This window comes from Panthera pardus, unplaced genomic scaffold (assembly GCF_024362965.1).
Source record: "Panthera pardus isolate Hobbes unplaced genomic scaffold, ASM2436296v1 HiC_scaffold_6, whole genome shotgun sequence".
In the NCBI taxonomy this organism is placed as follows: domain Eukaryota; kingdom Metazoa; phylum Chordata; class Mammalia; order Carnivora; family Felidae; genus Panthera; species Panthera pardus.
This window is the reverse complement of record NW_026526991.1, coordinates 23143072-23164506: the sequence shown is the minus strand read 5'-3', so window position 1 is coordinate 23164506 and position 21435 is coordinate 23143072. Positions and strand designations below refer to the sequence as shown.

At 44.8% G+C, this 21435-nt stretch overlaps 1 long non-coding RNA gene across 1 annotated transcript in view; it reads right to left on the bottom strand.

The window, feature by feature from the left end:
- Nucleotides 1-14384: 14384 nt before the first annotated feature.
- LOC109265272 (uncharacterized) overlaps nt 14385-21435 on the bottom strand; it is a 40681-nt gene continuing 33630 nt past the window's right edge. Inside the window, exon 3 of the long non-coding RNA XR_002079088.2 lies at nt 14385-14645. This is a non-coding gene — a long non-coding RNA (uncharacterized LOC109265272). The remainder of the gene's footprint in view (nt 14646-21435) is intronic.

Below are 21435 nucleotides of genomic sequence, written 5' to 3'. Positions count from 1 at the left end.
GAGACACAGAATCTGAAACAGGCTCCAGGCTCTGAGCTGTCAGCACAGAGCCCGATGCGGGGCTCGAACTCACGGACCGCGAGATCATGACCTGAGCCGAAGTCGGCCGCTTAAACGACTGAGCCACCCAGGCGCCCCTATCACATTGTATTTTAAATATTTGTTCTACTTTCGTGAGGTCACACAACAACATTTAGCAAATACTACTGAGCATCTGTTTGTGTGGATGTGGCATAATGTGGTAGTTAAGCACATGGACTCTGAAGAGAGCCCGCCTGAGTTCAAGTCCTGGCTATGATCCTTACCAACCGTGTGAAGTTGGTCGAGTTACTTAACCATGTTATACCTCAGTTTCCCCTTTTGTAAAACGTGGATGATAATAGTAGATCTCACAGAGGTGTTGCAAAAATTAAACAAGTTAGTATAAACAAAGTTCTTAGAACAGTGCATGGCATGTAGTATGCACAGCCCAAGTGTTTGCTTTTGTAACTTTAGGCAAAGACATATGCGAGGCCCAAAGGATCTAACACCAAAAAGAAGAATATAGTCCCTGCCTTCCAGTAACTTTGAGCTTATTGGATGAGTCCCATGCTCCTTCCACCCCAAATCATTCAGGCCAGGAACCTGGAAGTTACCTGAGACGGGTTGCTCTTCCTCAGTTCCACCACTACACACCCAGCTCTCATAATTGATCACTGAGTCAGATCATCCAAAGATCTCTTATCTGTTCCCTCCTCCCCAGCCCCAGTCCCAGTGACTTCCAGTAACCCATCTTCCCTCACCTATACCAGTGCCTCCTCTGTGCTTCTGGCAGCATGTCAATCTGAGCATCTATACCTTTCATTGAAAACTCTACAGTGTTTCCCTACTGATTCTTGGAACGAATTCAAATTCCACAACGAGACCTTTCATAATCTCCTCCTTGCACACCTCAATACTTGCCCAAAGACTAGGTTGTGTAGTGGTTAAAGACACAGACTCAGGGGCCAGACAGTTGGGATCCAGTTCCACCATTTACAAGCTATACAACCTCAGTCAAGTTATCTAACTTCTCTGAGTTTCTGCCTGTCTTAATGGTGATAATATCTATCTCTTGGGGTTTTTGTAAGGATTCTATGATTTAACATACATAAAGTACCCTGGCATGGATTAAGCATTATCTAAATGTTAGCAGTGATCATTCTGCCTTGGGTCTTACCTTGAGTCACTCTTCCTTCACTCCTCCATCCCATTGCAGCTATACAGAACCATTGTTCATTCCCTACACAATCTCTTATCTACCTGCTTCTCCCATTCCTCTTATCACCCCATGTGGGGCACACACCTTAGGGTGACCCCCAATGAGTTGCTCCTTGCGTTCATGCCTTTGTATAATCTCTTCTCCTTAGGTGCAGGTAAGACCTGTGATTTACTTCTAAACAATAGAGTATGTCAAAGGTGATGGAATGTCCTTTCATGATTTTGTTACATTACATAAGACTCTCTTAGCAGACTAGACTAGAGACTATCCTTGTTGGCTTAATGAAGTAAGAAGTCATGTAGGAGAAGACCACATAGCTAGGAACTTCTGGCAGCCTCTAAAAATGAAAGCTGTCTTCTAGGACCTGAGGACAGCCTCTGTCTAATAGCCAGCAAAACTATGGGGCCCTCAGTCAGACAACCATGAGACAATGAAAGCCGACAACAACGTGAATGAGCTTCAAAATAGATTATTCCCCAGTCAAGCCTGTAGATGAGAATGCAGCCCACCCAATATCCTGAATTTAGCTTTGTGTGACCTTGAGCAAAGAACCAAGCTCACCTACACCCAGACGCCTGACCTACAGCAACTATGAGATAATAAGTGTTTATTGTTTTAAACTACTACAAAGTGGTAATTTGTTACATGGAGACAGAAAACTAATATACTCCCAATCCTGTTCGCTTGTAGAATCCTACTCAAACTTCTATCTAAGTGTTATCTGCCTAACCCAATGCTCCCATGCACAGATAGACTCTCCCTCCTCATACCCGCATTGTACCTTTTGCACCCTTCCATAACAGAACAGTTGCATTGCATTATTACTGTTTATTAAACTCTAAGTCCTTAAGAGTCCTTCATTTTGTTCATCTTTAAATTGCAAGTTTCTGAGATACAATGCCAACTTTGTAGGAGAGAGGAAGAGAGAAAATGGGGTGGGGGGAAGACAACAAAAAGAAAGAAAGGGAAGATAGCAGGGCAACTAGACGCCCAATAAATAAATAAACAGTATTTTGATTATTTTCTTCTCAAGTCTATAGAGCTCTACAGAGATGCTTTCATTTCACTCTTAAAGGCATCTCAAAAACTGAGGCTTTTATCATAACAGAAGATACTGAATTATCACTAACTTAGATTGCAAGCAAAATAAAAACAGAAAACAGCATTTAGAGAAAAAGATGATACACTGAGGAAAATTATTTTTATTTACTTTTATTTTTAAAAGAAAAACCTTGGCAGAATGAAGTCCAAATATTAGATTAAGAAGTGATAAAGGCAATTTTTCCAGTAGGCCAAATGCTTGAAATGCATATTGAAATAGGCCAATTGATGGGAAACATAGATACAACTCAACCAACTTGGAAAAGATGTCATTTAACTTCATTCAACAGTTATTAACAATAGAAGAGCTGGTAGATTCTCAATCTCTCAAAATTTTTGCGAAAAAACAAGGTAGAAGTATTTAATTTCCTTGAAGGAAAAGGAAAACAGTTAAATGACCACTTCTTTTTCTAGGATCCTTGTTACTTTGGAGCTCAAGTCATTTATTCTTATGTACATACTTACTGTGTACTGTGTGTGTCATGCTGTGTCCAAGAAGAAACAAAAGCAAAAGCCGTCCACTATGGTTTAAAAATAAATATAGTAGGGGCGCCTGGGTGGGTCAGTCAGTTAAGCGTCCAACTCTTGATTTCAGCTCGGGTCATGGTCTCACGGCTCATGAGATTGAGCCCTGAGTGGGGCTCTGTTCTGACAGGGCAGATCTTGCTTGAGATTTTCTCTCTCTCTCTCTCTCTCTCTCTCTCTCTCTCTCTGCCCCTCCCCTGGTCGTGATCTCTCTCTCCAAATAAACATTAAAATATATATATTAAATTTGGTCCAACCATAATTTAGCCACAGGTAAAGCCTGAATTTTTCCTGGTGTCTGTTTTCTGCACATCACAGCCACTGCAGGCAGGCAAATAGACAATCCAGCTGCTGATGTGGTAGGGTCCCTTCCTAAAAAATGTGGTGAAAACCTCAAGACAAGGGAAGGCAACCTGGCTATGTGCACGTGTGCACTATTCCTCACGACTCTGCAACGCAGACTGCACATTCAGACTGTATGTTACCATATATGGAGACAAAGGGGCAAAAATTGTACAAAAGGCAACCTGACCACTGTGCTCAAGTCTCAGCCTTTTGGGGTCTTAGCCCACTGAGCCCGAGCTGGCATGAATAAAGCTGCCTCCTGGAAAGAAAAGACTCAGTGTCCCCGGCTCTCTCTGTGTGACACATCACTACATTTTGTGGGGACATCGCCCGGGAGGCAGGGACGGTGTTTTACCTCCCTTGTCACCAAGCACGAACCTCAGGGCACTGGGAGAGGCAACCTTGACTGGCGCTGGCGGACCGCTTGGTCCATAGGAGATTAGCGCCTCCCAGCACACTGGGGCGAGGGCCCCAGATCCACAAAGGAAGCTGGTGAGGCCCAGGAACCAGCTCAGAGAACATTGCCCATCAGACTGGTAAGAACCCAGGTTCATTTTGGTAGACCTGCCCCTAAGAGGCCGAAGGGGAGCCTGATCACCTCCCAGAGTTGCCCGGGTAGTTCCATAAGGAATGAAACCACAACTCTAAGATACCAGGCACTGGGCAGCAGGTTGGAGTCACTGTGTGACTGTGTGTAAATGAGACGGACAGAGGAAGTTTTCTGACCCTGACCCATTAAATGGGTCAAAGTGAATTCTGAGTCCCAGTCTGTGGTTCCGTGGCAACCTCATATGGCTTAGGGCGGCGTCAGACTTCCTCAGGAGTCTGACCTGGGTCAGCGCTTGATACTGAACCCACCAATGCTAAGTGGCGCCTGAAATATCTCTGAGAGGAGAGCAGCCGAAAATGGACGAAGCAAGTGTGTGTCCTCTCCAAATTAGTCCCTTCTTTCCCCTTTTCTCCTCTCTTGTGCATGAAAGTTGTCCATTATGGGGAGGAAATGGGTGGAAAGCAGAGTAAACGACTCCCATAGAGTGTATTCTGAGGAATTTCAAAAAGGGATATTCAGGAGATTACAGTGTGAAATTAACTTCCGGAAAGCTCTGGACATTCTATGAAATTGATTAGCCACCGTTTGGGGTGGGCTGGCCCTCTGAGGGCTCACTTGATAGGGAACTAGTTGGTCCAGTATTCAAGGTCATTGTGGGGGATCCAGGCCACCCCCAACCAATTTCTTCACATTGAATGTTGGCAAGACCTAGTCCTATCCCAGTCGCCTTGGCTAAAAGTCTGTATTAAAGAGAACTATAAAATTACGATGGCTCGCATCATGGCATCCTCCAAATGCTGGCCAAAAACTGAAAAACCCATACTGTTGGGAGAGCCTGAGGGGACCCCACTGCCATATGCCCCCACTATACCCCTTACTGCCACCTGTGCCTCCAGCCATCCCAGCTGCTGAAACCCCACAGGAGTCTGCCCCTAGTCCTGACACCTCACCACCTCTAGCACCACCGGCTTCTCTGGATGTGACCAGCTCAACTGGACCACCCGTCCTAACCCCATATATCCCTCCTAGAGGGCGATTAGAAGATCAGGCCGGTGGAGACAGTCCCTCCCTGCAACAACACTGGGGACCCCTACAGATGCCACTGAGGGAAATTAGGGGACCCATCTATGATGATCAGGAAGGCCAGATCCGAGGATACCAGCACGTTTTGTGTACCAACCCTTTACCACTATGGACCTCCTAAATTGGAAGCACCACACTCCCTCCTGTACAGAGAAGCCCCAGGCTATGACTGAACTAATGCAGTCCATAATTCAAACCCATAAACCTACCTGCATGGACTGCTGCCAACTCCTCCTGACCCTCAAATTACCCAGGTGGCCCTAGCATGGTTAGAGGAGAATGGCCCGGCTGCGACGCTTATGCTCGGGCTCACTTCCCTGGAGAGGACCCCAAATGGGACCCAAATGACTCATGTGTAGATGGAGGGCTGGTGAGTACTAACCAGTATCAAGAAGCCCTTCTAAATGGCATGCAGGAAGGGGGGGGGGTGCCAAAGGCCCAAATCTGTCAAAAGAAAGTCAAGTACCTTAGCTTTCACCTCTCCCAGGGGCAGTGCCAACTCGGCCCAGAGAAAACACAGGCCATTTGTTTGATCCTGGTCCTGTTGACCTGACATTAGGTTTGGGAGTTTTTCAGGGCTGCAGGTTTCTGTAGAATCCAGTTACCTAACTTCTCAGTCTTGGCAAAACCCCTTTATGAGGCCACAGAGTAGGGAGGGCAGGAACCTCTAGTTATGGGAGCAAGCACAGCAAAAGGCCTTTGAAGAGATCAAATGGGCCCTCACCAACGTGCCTGGTCTGGGGCTCCCAGACATGTCCAAGCCCTTCTTCTTGTACGTTCATGAATGTACCAGCATCATGTGAGAGTCCTAACCCAGATGTTGAGGTCCTGGCATTGTCCAGTGGCATATCTCTCCAAACAGCTTGACTTTGTTGCCCAAGGCTGGCCACCCTGCTATAGGCACTTGCAGCCACGGCCCCCTTAGTGTCTGAGGCTGACAAGTTAACTATAAGAATTGACTGTCTGAGTGCCACATTCAGTACTGACGTTAATGGACTACTGACTAACCAATGCCAGGATGGTCAGATACCAGGGAATGAATGCTATGTGAGAACCCATGCATTCACCTAGAAGTAGTGTGGACCCTAAACTCTGCAACCCTACTGCCCGTTGGGCCAGATCAACCAGATTATGACTGCATTGAAATCATGAATGAGGTGTTCTCCAGCAGACCAGACTTGAGGGACCAGCCCCTCAAGGACCCCGACACTGAGCATTTCACTGACAGTAGCAGTTTTGTGAAAGAGGGGGAATGCCTTGTGGGGTACTCTGTGGTGACCCTGAATTCTATCATTGAGGCCAAATCCCTGACAAAGGGGACTTTGGCATAGAAGGCAGAGCTCATCACATTAACCCGAGCTCTCCAACTGGTGGCAGGGATAGGTGTTAATATATATACAGACTCTAAGTATGCCTTCACCACCCTCCACGTACAGGGGGCTTTATATAAAGAGAAGGGTCTAATAAACTCAGGAGGAAAAGACATAAAGTATGGTAAGGAAATCCTTGAACTCTTACATGCTGTGTGGGCCCCTAAAGAGTGGCAGTCATGCATTGTTGGGGACATCATGGCTGCACAGGGAAACCGTAAAGCAGACCGAGAGGCAAAGCTTGCAGCTTCCAAAGGACAGTGGAATCTGCGACTTTAATGGCCACACTGTTCCCTAGTCCACTGGCAAAATGGGACCCTAATGACACAACATGAGAATACCTGGTTTAAGACTGAAAATGGAAGCTACCTCCCAGGTGGATGGTGGAACTTTGAAGACGGCCAAGTTAGCAATTCCTGAGGCCCTGGCCCAAACTTTTGTCAAGAAGTTCCATCAGAACACTATGCTGGCCAGACAGCTCTCAAGACTACATTGAGCCAACATTTCTACATCCCTCGACTGTCCAGCATAGCCTGAGCAGTATGCGAGCAATGTGAAATGTGTGCCCGGAATAACCCACGTCAGGGACTCAAGGCTGCCCCTGGGGTGCAGAGTGTTGGGGGAGCCCCATTTGAAAATATGATGGTGGACTTTACTGATCTTCCCTGGGTCTGAGGCTATAAATATCTGTTGGTCTTTGTGTGTACTTTCTCAGGCTGGGTGGAATCCTTCCCTGATCACATAGAAAAGGCACAGGAAGTGGCCCAACTTCTTCTAAAAATATCATTCCTCTATTTGGAATCCCTACCACTATGGGATCAGATAATGGGCCAGCATTCACGGCTGAGGTGGTGTGGCTGGTGGCAAAGGGGTTAAAGATTACCTAGAAATTACATACAGAATACCAACCCCTGAGCTCTGGGAAGATGGAACGAGTGAACAGAACCCTGAAGCTGCAATTAAGTAAACTATGTCAGGAAACAAGGTGTTGCCATCACCTTGTTAAGAATCAGGTGTAGCCCCACTAAGCAGATGGCGTTCTCCCGTTAAGAAATCCATTATGGGTGCCCTCCCTCCATTATCAAGGGCATAAGTGGGGATCTAAATTAGATAGGCAGTTTAACCCTGAGGCAACAGATGTGGGCCCTTGGCTCTACCCTAACCACCTTACACCACTGGGTTGGGGAGGGATTACCTGTGAGTCTGGCCACAGGCGCTCACCCCTTTAAACCAGGAGATGCTATATGGGTGAAGGAGTGGAATGTCCAACCCCTAAAACCCCTCCTGAAGGGCCCATTCACTGTCACCTAGTGCAGTAAAGGTAGCCGAGGTGGGTCCCTGGATTCACCACAGCACAGTGAAGGCAGCATCTCGAAACTGGGAGTACATTCCTGATCCATCAACACCGTGCAAGCTGACCATATGGAGGGAGCAATCTGCAACTCCAGAGGCTCTGGGACACTACAGCCCTGCTTTAGTCACTCCAGAAGCTGACTAATCTATGCATGGCAGAACCCTGAGGAATCGATGGTCTGGTGGGAAAAATTGACTGTCCTTATTTTCTATATCTGTTTCCTTACTGGGATGCACTGTCACCCTTGTTTCTTGCTATTATTGTGATTCTTGCTTTACTTTTTGCCATAGGACTGGCAGTGGCTGCCCGGCTGGCTGCATGTGTGGTGAGAGGTTTCTGTTAGTGCCACCTTCCCTTTGTGGAGAGGATGCTTCATTGGTATTGGTTGCTTCTAATCTGGACCCCTTCTGTAGACCTAGATCCCTCATCATGTGACCCATGTATTCATATAACCAGGTCAGGCCAGAGAGTCACTTGGACTTTACCATACCCACTTCTCATCCCAGGGAAAAGGACTGGGGACCTGCAGACATAAGACCACCTATTCTATCTGCCAATGGGAGAGTCAATAACACTTGCTTCACCCCACAGTACTCCCTCAGTGAAGATTGGTTAGAAGTCTGATCCTACCAAGTTTCCAGAGGGGGAGGGGAGGCCTTGGTCAGCTGGACACAAATTACTAACCCAAAAGGACCAGTGTCAATGTTGTTTGACGTATGTGTGGTTATAGGTATTGGCACAGAGGCATCTGTCATAAGAAAAAAGTGGGCACTTGTCACAGAGGGCCCAAAGACTCTTTATACACCATGTGGAGGCTTAGACTGGGAGTGGGTTTACTGACTCAATGACAAATGCATGTGTGAGGAAAATGGTTTATGTGCCTATACACCTGAGTTTTTATGCCCCAGCTGGAGCTGTGTTTCACGGGCTACTTGGAAAAAAGAAAGCACAACAGTGCTCCTTCAGAAGGGGGCTGCTACATCAGGTTGTCAATCAAAGGTCTGTAATGCTGTTAATTTTACCATCATTAACCCAGGAGATTCCAAATGGCAATGGGGCACCTGAATTGGCATCCAGATCCCTGGGCGAGGCAGAGACCCAGGGACTGTGCTATATTTCAAGAGAGTCACTACCACCCATCCAACCATGTCCCATCAAGTCTTCCACTCCTTCTATGAAGAAATAAGAAGTAGCCTGCTCCCATTTCAGTCACAGCAAGGAACTTGTTTCTAGCCCTAGCAGAGACTATAGCCCAGACTCTGAAGATCTCTTCTGCTACGTATGCGTGGGAACCAACATGGGAGATCAATGACCATGGGAGGCTAGAGAATTAGATCCCCGCAAACCTTATAATGGAACAGAATAATCCAGTCCTACCAGGGTTTGGCTCTTCAAATCCTCAATTATTGAGACAAACTGCCTTGCCTGGTGGGGAAGAAAGTTCACCATCTCTGTTGGAAGCTTCACGTGTCTAGGCCAAAGATTTTATAACTCAACCCCCCGGGAAACACAATGGTGGGGATCCCCAGATCACCTTGAGTCAGACAGATCCCCACCCCTTGTCTAACTTCTCTCATCTCCAAGAGGCCTGGGACAATGTCAATGCAGCCATTGAATGGCGGGCCCCAGGTTGACTATACTGGATATGTGGAAGGATAGCCTATATAGTACTTCCCTCAGGCTGGTCAGGGTCATGTGTGCTGGGAACTTTTCATCCACCTTTCTTCCTGCTCCCCCTCGCCAGAGGGGAGGATTTGGGAGTCCAAGTGTATGGGGACAGGGAGACTCAAAGGAAATGATGTGCCCTACAAATTGGCAATTGGAAAGATGATAAATGGCCTCCCAAGTGTATAATCCAATATTATGGCCCTGCCACCTAGCAGAGGATGGGTTAGGAGAGGTTAGAGGATGGGGTAGGATTGCTACTGCAATCCCATTTACATGTAAACCACATAATCAGACTGTAAGCAGTTGTAGAAGTTATAACCAATGAAAGTGCTAGAGCTCTTAACTTACTAGCCAAGCAGCAAACCAAAATGCACGATGCTATCTATCAAAATCGCTTGGCCTTAGATTACTTGCTTCCTTCTGGGGGAGGAGTTTGTGGGAAGTTTAACCTGAGCAACTGCTGCCTACAGATAGATGATGAAGGAAAAGTCATAAAGGAGATCATAGATCGAACGAGAAATGTTGCTTGTGCCAGTCCAGACCCGGAAAGGTTGAGACCCTGGGGAGTTATTTGCAGGAGGGTTTTCAACTCTTTGGGGATTCAAAACCCACCTAAGTATTATCCTCTTGATTTTGGGAGCTTGCTTAATCCTACCATGCTTAGGTCCCTGGCTTATACAGTCTGTCTCCAACCTCACTGAGGCGATAGTCAAAAGGGAATCGGCCACACATGTGATGATGTTATGGAAGTATAAACCTCTAAACCAAGATGATGCTCTTTGACCCAAAATAGGGGGTCCAAGCATCAAAGGGGGGAATGTGGTAGAGCTTCTCCCCAAGGAATGTGGTAAAAACCTCAAGACAAGGAAAGGCAACCTGGCTATGTGCAAGTGCGCGACCTTCCTCACAACTCTGCAACACAGACCACTCATTCAGATGTATGTTACCATATATGGGAGACAAAGGAGCAAAATTGTACAAAAGGTAGCCCCCCCCCCCCCCGCTATGCTCGGGGCTCAGCCTTTTGGGGTCTTAGCCCACTGAGCCCGTGCTGGCACGAATAAAGTTGCTTCCTGGAAAGAAAAGCCTCAATGTCCCAACTCCCTGTGTTTGACACACTGCTACACTGAGATGGAATGATGGACCGGTATATGGACAGGCACCTGCTGCTAACATTCAGTGACAGCAGGCGCCCTACAGTGTTAGGTCAGTTGCTGAGAGGAATAAGTCACCTATTAACTTCTAATAATAATGGCTATTTCACACTGCATGTATATCCAGTAATTGCAAAGTTAACCCATCGTGTTGCTTGGGGATCTATTCCAAATGTCAACATACAATGGTTCATACCTGGCACATAGTAGGGATACAACATTAGTCAAACATAAATCTAAACTGAGGCTCTAAAACTGTTCCCAGCCTTTGGGATCTGAATGCTTCCGATTAGAGCTGGCATTGCCTGTGCTGTTAATGTGAGTGATATTCTCGCCTGGTAGGCCAAATGTTGTGAATTTAAGGGTGGGACCCAAGACCTGATGGAGAACTGTTTCTTTTAACCTTAGGCTTGTGCAATGCCAATAAGGATAAACAAAAACATTGGATTTGATTGCAGTCTTTTGTATTCATGATGGGGGAAGAAAAGGCCAGTGAGTTGGGGAGAAAAACAATGAACTGAATTAGTCGGTTCTATCAGAGCAGCTGATAAGACTGTGTTACTCCAAGCTGTGTTGCCTGGGGCCCTCCAGTTTGGGCCACCCTGAGTCGGCTACACAGAGCTAAGGATTGCATTAGTTTCCTAATGCTGCTGTAACAAGTTACACAACTTATTGGCTTAAAACAAAACACATTTATTCTCTTACAATTCTGAAGGAATTGTAAGCACTCCAAAATCAGTCTTACTGGGCTAAAATAGAGGTATATACAAAGCTGGTTCCTTCTGGAATTTCTGAGGAGAGAACTGGTTTCCCTGCCTTTTTCAGCATCTGATGGCTGTGTGTATTCCTTGGCTTTGGGCCCCTTCTTTCATCTTCAAAACACATCACCCAGTCTCTGCTGCCCTCTTCACACTGCCTTCTGCTCTAATAAGGACCCTTGTGATTACATCAGACCCATTCAGATAATCCAAAATAATCTCCCACATTTCAAGATATTTAAATTAATCACACCTGCTAGGTCCTTTTTGTCCCATCGGGTAACATATTTCCAGGTTCTGGGGATTAGCACATGGACATCTTGGAGGACTGTTGTCAACTTACCTCAAGATTTATCCACAAGTCTAACTGATAGACTTCCTGTTTAAATAAGACGATGCAAATTTCGGATCAAAACCAAATATTGAACTAACAAATGCCCTTTTAAGTGTAAATAAGGCATGTTGCTTTGATTCTCTCAGCCAGCAGTTTCTCGACCTATTTTTCTTCCACAGGACAAGGTAGTGTGCCTGAATTTCTCATCAATAAAGATTACTCACTCCGCATCTCCACAATATTCTGTGGCTGAGAACCACTGTTTTTAGCCCTTTAGAGGTCCACAGAGAATGCCGGGATTAGTAATTTCCTAACTTTTGCTGTGAGGATTCTCTCCTGGTCCCCTTTGTGGTCCCCTGTTGACCTGAGTACGTGCATTTATTAGCAATCGCGCTTAACAAACTCTGAGGGAATTTATTTACCTTTATCAGCATGAAAATGTCCCCACATCCTGCATTCTCCTGACTGGCTTCGTTTCCTTTCTCAAGCTCAGCCAACGCAAAATAAAATCAGCTCCTAGGTTTTTACGGTGTGTAAGTTGTGTTCATCAGGTCTATCATTGCCTGTGGGTGGGTGAAAATTGGGAGCAAGGGGATGGTGGGCTGGGCTCAGCATGATTCATTCCCCCGGTTTGTCTGGCTCCTGATGTCATCACAAAGACCAGTATTCTATCATATTTCCTCTATTAGACAGGGGCAGACTGCCAGCTGGGAGCAGCTAGCCCTCTGCCCCTGTGATAGAGCCAAGTAAAGTTTGACTTGCCAATCTCGTGCCTCATCAGAACATCCATGGGCAGAGACTTTCTCTACTTAATTAGAATCTGTCTTAGTGGATGTGCCAGGCCCTGGGAGCCCAACGATGTTTCTACACAGCAGTTTTCTTTCTCTCCCTCTTTTTTTAGTTTGGCACCACCTTGTCAACAGGTGCGATCAACAGTAAGGAAACATGCGGTGCCAGTGCTCCCATTCTGGTCCAGCATGAGAACCCACTACTGGAAAGATGGCACTCACAGCATTAGGCAGGCTGCCATGAAATCGTCCTTCCTTGGCACCGGTGCCCGTGGTGAGCGTCTAGGCAACTTTTGATTGGGCACCACGCCCTCCAAACAGATGGGCATGAATGTAGGCAGGCAAGAGACCATTTATTTATATCAACTGTATTTGCTGAGGGCAGGGTTCCCAGCTGGGAACATCAAAACAGCTCTTTGTCCTGGCCGTCTGCAGCTCTGATGGAGGTGAGGCAGCCTCGCAAATTCGGCAGGATTAATTTTGAAAAATAAGAACAATGTTTCTATGGACACCAGGGGACATTTTTGGCCCTCTTCAATGGTTCAGAACACAGAGCAGGCTGGGCCCAAGTCATTTTAATAAAATCTCCCATCCCTGTTTGGATTGGATGGGAAAAAGCCAAGAAAGCTTTCTAAATCAGGCCAAATGTAGGTGAACAGAGTTAGCCCCACATGGAAGCCTGCTTTGTGAGTCCTTTTACATACAATGGCAATGGCTTCCAAAGAAAATTCAGCTGAAGTCACCCGGACTCAGGCATTAGGAAAGGCATTCTGGTTGAGCTCACCACTGCACTGTTGTTCTAGGCATCCATTAACCTTCTTGTTGTCCCTCCTGTAAATGATGAATGGGATCAAGAGTGAGCTGAAAATGCAAGGGTGGACATTAGGGCTGACCTTCATAAAAGCCTCACTTGGCTTTGAGGGTGAACAGATAAATAAACAAGAATTATTATCTGCGTTTAAACATCTGAGAAATTGCAGAGTCTCTGAAGAGTATAACTTTATCAATGTTAGTATTAACTGCTAAAAAATATTGCTTGTTTACAGTGCACCTGGCATTGTCTCAAGCACTTTCCATGAAATCTGTCAATTCATTTTCCCGATAACCCGAGAGAGGTGGGTACTATTATTAGTATCATTACACAGGTGAGCACACTTAAGCTTAGAGAGACTTTCCCGAAGTCACACAGCTACTGACTGACATAACCAGGGTACAAACCCAGAACTGCCTGACAATAGACCCCACGGTTACACCCCACTTCCTCCAGAGACACCGAGAGAGGCCAATCTGTTCAGCAATCGGCTTACCTAATTTAGGGATGTCTCTTAAAACAATAGCAGTTTAGGTCAGTTTTTCTCCAACTTCAGCGTGCCTGCAAATCACCTGAAGATTTTGCTAATACACAGATTCTGTTCAGTAGACCGGGTGCAACAGATCTAGCTGATTCAGTACATTTCTGAATTTCTAACAAGCCCATGAGGCTGGCACCCAGCTACACAGAGTGGCAAGGTTTCAGGTTGGGGCACACTGAGCCTCGACCTTGGCTACGCATCGAAATGACCCGAGGAGCTTTTAAAAATACCAAATGCCCACAATGCACCCCCCCAGAGATTCTGATTTAATCACTTGACAACCATTGGGTGAGCAATTCTCTTACTCACCAGCATTTCATTGTTTATTTGAGATGGGAATGATGAATTGTAAAAGGCCCTTGGCTGCATTCCTTAGAGGTGGAAAATAAGACAATAGATGAAGATGTGGTGCTCTCAGTCCTAGTCAGTTCCTTTTCCTGATACTGATTATTTATAACAATCTTGGAGGTGGGTGATGGGTAGACCTGTTACTCACACAGTGGTCTTTAACGTGAACAGCTGGAGCGAGAGAAGCCTGAGAGCAGCAGAACTGCTACCATCGTTTAAGAGCAGAGTGTGACGAAATGTGCGATGATGGAGGTGACAAGGAATTACAATCAGAAACATCATCCTTCTACGGCATAGGTTTTGTTGATTGTCATTTTTTTGGTTGAGAGGATCTGAATATGGAAAACCTGGGGCCACTCAAATCTTAACTATGTCGAAACTTTAATCAATTACACGTAACAAGCAACGTATGGATCAGGTGTTCAATGATTGCATTTATTAAGAAGGAGCAATTGATTCCATGTTGGTGGATATGTGGCCATGGCTCTTTTTGGGGTTTCCTGAGAAGTGTGATCAAACCAAAAGGACTACAGATTATTAAATCCAAATCAATGTTGGTGCTGGCAAAAGCAAAGCATTCAGTGAGGGGGGAGAACAGTATCCTCTTTTCAGAAGATCTCAGCTTCATGTATTATTGATGCAAAGATGATCAGATAAAAACTGGAACTTGGCAAGCTGTCAAATAAAAAATGCAGAGTGAATCAAAAATTTATAAAACAGTATTGAGTTATTACAATTCTATTATAGACACCAGTAATCATTTTTACTGAAACAAACCTCTTATATGACTGTACAGCTGGGATGTTAGGATACAAGGATTTAGGACTTGACCTCATTTGGGGTGAGAATATCGCAAAATTAAAAATTAAATATGAAGAGTAAATGATTTAGTCATAGTTCAGTAGCAGATTGAATAAAAACAATAGAGTTCTGAAAAAATAATGGCAGTGTTTTCCTTCTTGGGCTACATTTTGCTGACTTCCTTGAAAAATTACTGGCATTAGATTCAGAGCAGGATGAATTGCTTTACAGAATCTGTAAACTTAATTTGTGCATGTGCCAAGCACGCGCACAATGCCAAGACACTGGGGAGGAAAAATGACTTGGTGAGATATTTTGTCACTTATGGATTTTCTTTTATAGAAAAAAAATCCCACCACTATAGTTTTATTAGCTATCTCCTCTTGTATAGGAGCCTTCTTCCTCCCTTCCTGGGACTGAAGCCCCGACAATGCCAGAAATATATTCAAGAATGGAGAGACGGCTGTCACCATCCCTAAATATTCAGAAGATAATTGCCAACCAAAGTTAGAGCATCTTGACATAAAACATCCCTTTCACTCCCAAGCCAATTTGCCTATCCAAATCAAATAAACAGCTATAATTATAAAATCACACATACTGATACGTAGTCAGCATTAGGAAAATGACACCGAAAACGTTTGACAGCGAGGCCTGCTTTCTGTCCTTGGCTTTTTCTCAGTGCCTGGGCAGAGAACAAAGAGGATCTCTTGGAACTGAAAATGACTCAGAAGCAAGGTAAGTGTAGAGCAATGAGAAGCATCAGCCCTGGGTTTTCCTGCTTTGGGGCTGAAACTTAACATTGTTATTATTATTTGAAAATGAGATAACTTTGTCTTTAAGAAACAGAACTGATTCCACTTAAATGGACTTTCATCAAGAGGCAGAAAGGGGGAAATGCTTTGCTTAAGCAGACACAGAGCCGAACTACCCCGTGACATGACCCACTTCAGTTCCACTGGGGATAAGAGTGTGTGGTCAACTTTCATTGGACTTTGAAAGGCAAAACCTTCATGTGTGAATTACATATTGGCCAATTAGTCTTAATATTACAGGCTGAACACTTTACCTAAAGTGCCGACGTCAGGAATACCTGCGGGATTCATCAATCCCTATGCATAAAAGAGCACAAAAAAACTCAGCTTCTCTGCTATGACCTATGAATTATGTTGAATCATTATTTTTTGACTTGATGTTTCATTCATGTCACCGTGGCTGTTTTCAAGAACGTAAGGAAAATGCAAACGCAGGGAGAATTTTCGTTTCCCACTGAGAACCAACTTTAAAAGGTTCCTATGACACTTGCATTTGTTTTGGGTAACTGGTTACATGCTCTGTTGTGTTCATCTTCCCAGGATTAGGGGTCAATGATGCAGTGTTGGCCCTCCCAGTCACTAGGCTGGGGAACTCAGCACAAACCAGAGGAGGGCTGGGAAGCCAGTGGGCTGTGACATCTCAGAGTGAGAACAAACTCACTGTTGAAATAGGCTTGTGTGTGTGGTGTGGTATGTGCCCTGCCTCAGGGTCCAGTCAGGAAGGCAGAAACCGCACCAAGTATTTCACACAGAAGGGATTTACTACAAGCACTTGGGTCCATGGCTGTAAGTAAGGGGCACAGGTTCTTATGGACAAAGTATAAATAAAAACCTCCAGGGCAAAATGCTTTCAAACTGCACACAGGGGTTTGGTCAGCTCAGCCAAACACCCTGGTTCGAACTACATTCCAGCCATTTGGATCGCCCGACTTGCTTCTGTTGGGAAGTATAAAATCTCTCCTCATTTCCTGTCGTCAATTGCAGCATGGAGTAGCTGAAAAGTGTTCAAGCAATTACTGGGCTTCACCAACTGGGTGCCTCTGGCCATAAGGGGCCTTTTGGGTTTGCAATAGCTCTGCTGTCATTTCCCTTCCTTGGCTGATCCTGGTACAAATTGCTGATGGCTCCAAGAGTGTGTCCTCTTGCTCACTGGAGGGGAAGTCAGGTTTCTACAAAAATGCTCTTTGCTTTTAGATGTGTGTGGTGCTGGTGGGGGTGGAAGGGTGGTGGGGGGGGGGAGGCTGGGGACAGAGGAGATCGCTCACCCGCAATGCTAATCAAACCACCACTGTTGGTTCTGCTTCCTAATTATCTCTTAAAGTCATCCCCTTCCCTATTCCCATGAATGTTCCCACTATGTTCCTTCAGGCCATTTCATTGCTCAGCTTAAATTTCACAACAACCTCTTAACTGGTTCCTCTGCCTTCCACACAGCCTTCTTCCTATCCACAGTTCTCCAGTGCAGTGATTCTCAACCAGGGGCAAACTGCTCTACCCCCACCCTTGCCCCCAGCAGCAGCAGACGTTTGGAAATGTGTGAGAGCCATTGGGATTGTCACATAACTGGGGGCAGGGGGTGGGGGGCCATGCTGTCATTAAAGGAATAGGAGCCAGGGAGGCTGCATTATCTAGTGTTCTCATTTCCTACTGCTCGGGTAGTGAAGTACCACAGATTTAGCAGCTTAAAGCAACATCCATTTATTACTGCAAAAGTTATGTAGGTCAGAAGTCTGACAGAGGTCTAACTGGGCTCAAATCAAGGTTTCGGAAGGGCTGCACTCCTTAATGGAAGCGAGCTCCTCTTCCAAGCTCAGTAAAGTTGTTGGCAGAATTCAGTTCCGTGGGATTGTAGAACTGAAGTGGCAGTTTCCTTGCTGGCTATCAGCAGAGATCATTCAAGCTTTTAGGGCCTCCCATACTTCTTGGTTCATTTCTCCCTTCATCTTCAAAGAAAGTAATGGTGGATTGAATACTTTTCATGCCTCGCGTCTCCTACCACATCTTTCCCTGATTCTTCTGTCTTCCTCTTCCCTTCTAAGGGCCCATGTGATTAGATGGGGCCTGCCCAATCTAGGTAACCCAGGATAGCCTCCTTATTTTAAAACCCATAACTTTAATACTATCTACAAAGTCCCTTTTGCCATGTAATATAACCTGTTCATAGGTTCTGGGAATTAGCACATGGGTATCTTTGGGAAGCCAGTAATCTGCAACCACAGCTGGAATGATCTCCATAGTAGAGAATTGTTCCACTCAAAATGCCACTAGCAGCCTCTTTGAAAAATATGGAGTGGGTGAGTTTCCTAAAATGCAAATCTAATATGTCTCTTTCTTGCTTTGAACTCCTCCAGGGAATCCTCATTGCCCTCAAGACAAAATCCAGGACAAAGCTTTAGCATGCCTACCAGAGAGTTCTCTAAGATCGGGCATCTCTTCAACCCTAGTTCACAAAGGGCTCCGCCTCTGTCTCATGGCTCCGGCCACAGTGAATAATTTTTGACCATCCTGTGTTCTCTTACCTCTCATTCTTTGGGTAGGCTCTTTCCTCCATCTGGGATGCTCCTCCCTTTAACTCTCACCCACTTCCTTTAACCTAATTCCAACTCAACTTTCAGATCTTACTTTAGACCTTATTTCTTCATGAAAGCCTTCCATGACCCTGCAAGCCTGTGTGAGGCAACACTCCTACATGCTCCCATAGCACCCACATGCCCATCCATACCATTTATCACAGGGCTTTGTAATATCTGGCCTGTTTATCATTCCTTCATCAACTCTAAGCTCTGAGAAGACAGGGATAATAGCGTCTGTCCTGTTTGTTGTTGTATCCATAGCACTTAGCTCACATCTGCCATATACTTATCTTCAATACATGTTGATTCATTAAGTAAAATTACTTGGTCATGTTTACTTTGATATAAAAGATACAGTAAATTTGGTTCCAACCCTTCTCTAATAGACATTGTCATAGCAAAGCTGTGTTCCAAACTTTTACAGACAGCATTTCATCTGAACTCCATATCTGCATGAAACTATGATTATTATTATTAAATTGGTGTTACAGAGGAGGAGATCCAAACTCAGGGGGGATAAATAATTCCTCATAAAATTATGTGGCCCACAAGTGGCTAAACTGGACCCAAGTCTGATTTCTGATTCCCAAGCCAATACCACGGTACCTTTCTGCAGCAACAAGTAGCATCTCATAGTTTATAAAGCACCAAATCACAGAATCCTCCTAAGTCCACTGTAAGATAAAAATATTGATCCCTTTTTTAAACATGAGGAAAGAGACTCATTGAGCTTAAGGGACTAAGGTCACACAGTTAGTATGTGGCAAATTCAGAACTAGAAACCAGATGTTTTAAACCCATTCCTCTTACCCTAATTCTACGACCTCTGAACTGGGAAAATGGCAGAACTTGGAGGTTAGCAATTTGTTCTTAACTTCTTCATGTCATCATCTCACACCTCCATGCCTATGCACAACCGAGGAACTTAACCAATGAAAAATCTATTTGGACAAAAATGGAACTCTATTCATGAATCGTTTGCATATTATATATGAGGTGAAAAGAGAGAATTATATTATATGAATTTAACCTCCAAAGAGATGATAGGTGATAAATAATGGCAATTACCTAATGAACAAATATTGATTATCATAGTGATCAGAATACCTATATGGTATAAAATCTATCCTTCAGGTAGAGACATCTGTCACCACAATGTACCAGTCAGGACTCTTTTGGTTCCATCGTAACCAGCCTCCAAGACAGCCTCCAATAATCTTCACCTCTTAGTATTCATGTCCTTGTATAGTCCCCTCCCATACTGAATCAGAGCTAACCTATATGAACAATACAATACTGGAGAAGTGACAATGTGTGACTTCCAAGGCTAGGTCATAACAGACATTTGCTTCTCCCACCTTGGCCTCCTGGATTACTTGTTCTTGGGGAAGCCATCTGTCATGTCATATGGGCACAAGCAGCTCTGTGGAGAGGTCTGTGTGAAGAGTAAGTGAAACCTCCCACCAACAACCAGTACCAATGTACCACCATGTGACACAGATCCTCCAGCCCCATTCCAGGCTTCAGGTGACTGTAGTGCCCACCAACATCTGAATGAACAAATCAATCCCAAGTCAAAATCACCCAGAAAAGCTTCTCCTGAATTCCTGACCCACAGAAACTGGATAATAAGATAATAAATGAGCATTGTTGTCTTCAGTCACCAATTTTTGTAGTACTCTATCATTCGGCAATAGTTAACAATAAAGGCTGCAAGTGACAGAACCTTAATTTCAACTAGTTTTAAACAGTGTAAACTTTTAACCTATGTTCCTACAGGAAGGTTTGAGGGCATGTGGTTTAAAGGACAATGGAACCAGGGCCCCAAAAGATGCCAAAACACTTTTTCTTATCTCTCATCTCTGCTTCTCTCTGCACATATTTTTCATTCTCTCCTACAGTCTTCTTTGATGTAACAGAAAACATGACCACCAACATGATCAGGCAGTACATCTCACTTTCTCTCATCCCAAGTTCTAAAAGCTGGAAAGTGCTCCAAATGGCCAAGCACAAATCATATGTTTATCCTAAATCAAAGAATAGAGGCCAAGTTGATGAGATCCATAAGAATATGGCCATTTCCAGGGCACCTGGTTGGCTCAGTCAGTTGAATGTCTGACTTTGGCCCAGGTCATGATCTCATGGTTCATGGGTTCAAGCCCCACATCGGGCTCTCTGCTGTCATCACAGAACCCACTTTGGATCCTCTGTCCCCCTGTCCCCCTCTCTCTCTGCCTCTCTCTCTCTCTCTCTCTTTCAAAAATAAACATAAAAAAAAAAAAGAATTTGTCCATTTCTATCCAAACCACATGATTAGGATGGGGCAGGGGGGACATTTCTTAGAAGCAGAATGGGATAAGTACAGTTTTCCTTGGAGGAGAACAAGAGGCCTACTCACTACTCATTGTATGTTTGCATAGGAGCATGAGGACACGTCCATGGGCAACTAATTCTAATCCTCTGGTGACACTTGACATCATTGTTTTCACATGTCTCTTTATCACCTGGCCATAAGGACAAGCTTCTCCCCTGCCAGGAAATCACATGAGCCAAATTTCCAAAGAGAAATAAATCTTGGGGGCACCTGGGTGGCTCAGTTGGTTAAGTGTCTGACTCTTGATTTTGGCTCAGGTCATGATCTCACAGTTCATGAGATTGAGCTCATCATTGGGCTCTGTGCTAACAGTGTAGAGCCTACTTGGGATACTCTTTCTCCCTCTCTCTCTGCCTCTCTTCCACTCATGTTCTCTCTCTCTCAAAATAAATAAATAAACATTTTCAAAGACGGAAATGGAGAAAAAAAAAGAAAAAAGTATCCCAAAGAAGCCCAGCATTACAAAATACTTTAAAAAATGCTTTTCCTAGAAACTAGGGCCTAGATGATGAGAACGAGGAAATTAATGATAATAGATATAGTCTAGCAAGCACATGTTAGGCACATGAGGTTCCTGGATAGCACTTAATTTGCCTCATGTCACACAGGTGATAAATGCCAAAGTTAAGACCACACCTAGGTCTGTCTCTCACCAAAGTCCAAGCTCTTAATCACTTGGAGAAAGGATACCAGAGAAAGGATCATACAAGCCCAAGACTTACTCAAGTTCATGTTTAGCACCTAAGCTAAAGAGAGGGAGAGCAAGGCGGGCTCAGCTCAAGATTCATTCTCCTGTAGATTCTGTATCTAGCTAGACCTCACCTCATCACTCCCCTGGGCTCCAGCTGGGAGAACAGAATTCCAGCCCAGTACTGCTGCATTTGTCTAGGAAGCAAAGCAAG